The sequence below is a fragment of the Canis lupus genome, chromosome 37 (assembly GCF_011100685.1).
Source record: "Canis lupus familiaris isolate Mischka breed German Shepherd chromosome 37, alternate assembly UU_Cfam_GSD_1.0, whole genome shotgun sequence".
In the NCBI taxonomy this organism is placed as follows: domain Eukaryota; kingdom Metazoa; phylum Chordata; class Mammalia; order Carnivora; family Canidae; genus Canis; species Canis lupus.
This window is the reverse complement of record NC_049258.1, coordinates 22,002,888-22,008,578: the sequence shown is the minus strand read 5'-3', so window position 1 is coordinate 22,008,578 and position 5,691 is coordinate 22,002,888.

Sequence of the window (5,691 nt, the reverse complement as noted above, 5' to 3'; positions counted from 1 at the left end):
CTTGACCTGAGCCAAACACAGATGTTTAGCCACTGAGCCACCCAGGTGCCCTCATTAAACACTTTTTAATTAGCAATAGTAGTCTTTTGCAAATCTAAGGAGAGAAAAGAGGCTGTTGTAGTATACCGGGCCTCCTAAGATGGCCCCCATTTATCCTCACCTCTGTTCTCATGTTCATGAGCGATCAGTTCTTACCTGGGTGTGGGTAGGACCTGTGACTTGCTTCTGACCAACAGAATATGGCAAAGGTGATAATGTCACACAGGCTATCACATCTCCCTTGCGAGAAGCCTGTCTCTCTCTCTCTCTCTCGCTGGCTTTGATGAAGTAAGGGGCCAGAGTGAGGCCCACTTGGCAAGGACTGCAGGCAACAAGACAGGGGACTGAAGACAGAATCCAGCTGACAGCTAGCAAGAAACTGAGACCCTCAGTCCCACAGACTGCGAGGATGCAAAGGCTGCTAGCAACAATCACCTGAGTTGGGAGACAGATTCTTCTCCAGTTAAGCACGCAGATGAAAAATAGCCCTGGTTAACACTGTGATTGCGGCCTTGTTGACAGCATTCTTCCTTCAAATAATCCTTCCTGAAGTTACTCATTACTCATTAGTCACTTAAGCATGCTATAACGATCCTCTTCGCCCTGGTCTTCAGGATGATTTTTCTTCCTGTCTCTTTGCTTAAGATATTAATTCTTCGATTGACTTTTGTCCACACCTAAGCCATTGTTATACGTTATAGAAGGTCATCCTTTGGATCTATCTATATTTTATCAACCAGTGATGGACTAATCTCAATAGCTAACAGTTATATGACAAGGTATATAATTTCATTTTTTAATAAAGCAACCTTATATGTATAAAATCACCTGACTTCACAGCAACCCCATGAAGTGTTATTGCCCCAGATGAGGAACTAGGATCAAAGTGATTAACTCAGAGCAACAAACACATGTATTAAATTATAGTAGCTAGTTATATTTTGTGTCTGCCTTAAATTCTTTCCCAGTCTCTCTTTTCTGATTTCTGCGGTTTTCTTGTTCCTATTCAAGGTGATCTCCATGAGGCTGCCAATGATAGTGGATCCATACCATCCCAGCAATTAGGGTCAGCACCTGACCCAGGATGGCCAGAGCACCTGAATTCTCTTGACCACTTTGATTTAGAGATTAACATGTGGCCCCAGTGAAGTGAGTCAATCGTTTTCAAAACTAATATTTAAATTTTGGAGGGAGAGATATTTCCTTTTCCTGGGATTGCTCAACTGGGTGAAAAGGAGTCTAGAGCTCCCGGTTCCCATCTTATACATAACATAGAGTTTGCATACTTAATGAAGTCAAGCAGAGACAAGCAGAACTGACAAACGGAATAATGGACCAAGTCGTCCTGCTGACATTTATTTAGCCACAGAGTCCAGCCAAGCCTGAAGGACTACTCTGGCAGCTATGGAGGACACACTCTAGGGAGACAAAGCAGAAGTCAGATCAACCTGGGAAACTAGTGCAGCAAAGTAAGGCAGTAGTTGCAGAGATGGTAAGACGGTCAGATTCTGAACATATATTGGAGACAAATCTATAATATAGAACTTGCTGCCAAATTAGTGAGGAGTGTAGTTAGAAAGAAGGGGGTCAAGGATGAATTCAAGGGTTTTGACCAAATAAATAAATAGTTTTGACCTAGGCAACTGTATAAATGGAATTGTCATATGTTGGAGAATGGGGAAGCTGGAGAGCCAAAGGCAGGTTTAGGAGGGGAAATCAAGAACTGGGGTTAAGGTACATTAAGTTTGATGTATGTATTAGACATTCTACAGGAAGTGTTGAGTGAGCTGAAGATCTATATACCTGCAGCTCAGGGAAAGGTCCATACTGGACAAAAGGGCTTAAGTCATTGGTATATGGATGGAAATTCAAGCCGCAAGTCTGGTTGGGATTATTCAGGGAGGTGAGTGTGCCTAAAGCAACAAAACAATCTAAAGAGAGCATCTGGGGCATTACACTATTTTTGAGGGAGAGAAGAACAACCAGAAATTATTTGTAACATGCAAGTTAAGAAAGTGTTTCTTCAAAGTAGGGAGTGACTGGGGCGCCTGGGTGGCTCCTTGGTTAAGTGTCTGACTCTTGTTTTCAGCTCAGGTCATGATCTCACAGTCTGGAGATCAAGCCCCACTTTGGGCTCAGGGCTCAGTGTGGAGTTGGCTTGAGATTCTCACCCCCTCGCCTCTCTATCTCTTTCTCTGCCCCTGCCCTGAGCTCTCTCTCTCTCTCTCTCTCTCAAATAAAATAAATAAAATCTTAAAAAAAAAAAAAAAAAAAAAGGTAGGGAGTGACTGACCTTGTCAAGGCAGCTGCTAAGTAAATTAAAATAAGAACTGAGAATTGGCTACATGATTTGACCTATTCGTGTGTGACCTTGACAAGAGAAGTTTCTGTGGAAAGATAGGTAAGAAAGCCTCAGGAATGAAGGCATTAAAAAATAAGAGGGAAAGCAAACATGCAGTCTAAGGGTAAGTTTTTCAAGAGAGGAGAGGGGAGCAGAGAAATAGGTGGTATTGGGAGGGAAATTACCAGTTATACCAGAAGAGGGATTTCACATGTTCTTATTGGGGCAGGAAAGGGTCAAGGAAGGTTGGCAGTGGTAGCGCCCTCTACCTCTGATAGTCTTTGGGGTGGGCAATGCCCCTTTGTTTCTTGGGTACTATTTTCCCCACAGGACTGATGAGGAAAGCCTGGGCTGACATAAGGTCTTGGCTTGGTCAGAGTCTGGTGGTGCTTCCTGGCTGACTCCTTCCCCCCACTGGGTGGAGCAGTTCACCCTTTGCTCAGAGGTCACCTGGTCCTGGCAGGGTGGACACCGTGATAGGAACACTGCTCTCAAGGTAAGGACCATGCCACGTTCAACTGAAGGTGGTGACACTGAGACCCAGTGCGCCTTTACTGTACCCTCCTGCACAGTCTAGTTCACTTTGGTATGCCCTGTCCCAGAGTGATACAGCAGCTCGCCTTCCACGTTAAGTTCGTTTAGTGAACATTTAACACACAAGGACACCCATGCTCCCATGTCAAAGCCCAGAGAGTATAAAATTATCATTACGTCCACTCTTCGCTCCTCTTACCGTCTTTTTCTTCCTTTTCCTGCACTTGATTCCCCAAAACAGAAAGCAGGCAAGCTTTCTCTACATCTGATCCTCCTTCTACCACAAATAGCAGATCATAAGACAGAAAACGTATTTTCTTTTCATCATAAGAAAACCCTGTGATATTGAACTCATTCCCTAGTTTTCCAGGCTAGATTTTAATTTAAGTGGGTCAGAGGGAGGAAAGTCAGAGAAATATAGTAAATCCATTCTTTTTTTTTTTTTTAAGTTAGTGGCTTTATTTTTTTTAATTCATTTTTATTTATTTATGATAGAGAGAGAGAGAGAGGCAGAGACACAGGCAGAGGGAGAAGCAGTCTCCATGCCGAGAGCCCAACGCGGGACTCGATCCTGGGACTCCAGGATCGCGCCCTGGGCCAAAGGCAGGCGGGAAACCACTGAGCCACCCAGGGATCCCCAGTAAATCCATTCTTAAGATAATGTCCTGTTCTTCAGAGTCACTGTCATGCTGCATATGTCTATAGTGTTTGTCATAAACTGAAGAGTACCTTGGCTTTTTCCTCCACACTTTTTTTCCCCAGAACTTTTCCAATCCCCTAATTTCCTACCCTACAATCTTCCCACTGTCCCAACAGATAAGGGCCTTGGGCTACATGGAAATGGCATGATAATCAGAAAGACAAATGAGAAAAAGCTCCAAAAGGAGGGCTACAGCAGGTCTATCCAGGCAGATCTTTCCTCAGACTGGCTTGTGTTACCTTTCACCACACCTCAGCTCTGCAGGCTCAGAATCATACCTTTACAGCATAAAGGAGACATATTTCCCATGGGTGGACTCACATTAAAGTCCAGAACATCGATGGATAAAACATGAGTGCCAGATTATTGATTTACAATGAGAACTTGAGCTGAACATTCCTATCCCCCAGCCGATGCATTTTTCTCTCCCGGCAAGCACACTGCATAGGAAGTTAAGCTTTCATCAGAAGCTTGCTTGCTGAGAATAGACTCAGGGTGAGTTGAGTTAATTATGTGATTCCAACATTTAATGTCATCAGGCCTCAAGCCTGAGGCATCCATCTCCATAGTGTGATATACCTTCAAAAGACCCATCCTTCGTTCTCGAAAATGTCTTTCCTCCTCAGAGCTGAGTGAGCCCTAAGCCCTGCCATCTTTTGCCTCTGAGAAGCTCTTTTCAATCCTTTATGGCCAACAAGCTTGCTTTTGGATGAATACTTATTTCTTTAGATATGATAATACAGCACTTTCAATCAAAATATAGTTTTTCCAACGTACTGATTTTGTGTCTTTATTATTTATTGATCGTGAAGTTAACTGCAGAGCAATGTACCCGAACTTCCCTCATAATTAGAATCACTTAGGGCCCTTTGTTTAAAAAAATATATATCTCTAGGTCTAGCTCTAGCTCTAGCTATCTATCTATATACAGACTTTTTAGGCCTTCCCCCTGGAGAAGGCCTGGAGATTTTGAATCAGTAGGTCAGTAGTTAGGGAAGAATTTGTATTATTAACAAGCAATCATGTGATTTTTATCTACAGAGAAACTGGGGAACCATTGTTTTAGAAAATTGTCTGATGCATCTTATTTCTGTGTTCTTGACTGGGCTCCTCAATATGCCAGCCTATACTGACAACATGTACATATATCTACACTTTTACAAGCAGCTCATAAAATAAACTATATCAGACCTAAAAGACAGCATAAAACAAGGTTTTAGAGAATTACTTCCCAAACGTAAGTATATACATGTCCTTGGCCAGGAATCTTATTAAAATGCAGATATTGATGAGTAGGTCAGGTATGAAGCCCAGAATTCTCCATCACAGGGATACCACTCGTGCTGCTGCTCAGGCACACTTTGAGGTTGACCTTGGAACCAATTGTCTATGGTTCAAACTTTGGTTTGCAGTTCATCACCCAGTTTTGAGATTCACTTCCAGTTTCCCCAACTGGTGACCTTGGACATTTAGTCCTTCTGTAACTCATTTTTCTTGTTTTAAAAATGGAAATAATGCTAGTATTTACCTCACAGGATTGTTATAAGGAATGCATGGATGTCAAAAATGCTTAGAAGAGGCCCTATGGTAAGTTCTGCATAAATGATAACTCTCATAAATATCTCGGTTCCATTTATGAAGGCCAGTAATGAATGCAAATTTAAAGCTATTTTTGTCTATAGTGTGTCTTCTAAAGGAAAAAATCAGGGAAACCTGGGTGGTGCAGCGGTTTAGCGCCTGCCTTTGGCCCAGGGCGCGATCCTGGAGACCTGGGATCGAATCCCACGTCGGGCTCCCGGTGCATGGAGCCTGCTTCTCCCTCTGCCTGTGTCTCTGCCTCTCTCTCTCTCTCTCTCTTTGTGACTATCATAAATAAATAAAAATTAAAAAAAAATTTTTTAAAGAATATAAAGGAAAAAATCATTAAAGCAAAATTTTCTATGGATGATGTGATGACCCTTTACACTTAACAGTTTTATTACAACCTCTTGTTGATTCCAAGAATCACCTTAACTGGATTTCATTAAGTCCATTCCCCCTAAAGTATCTTTTCAAGCAGAAAAGGGTTACAATAGAA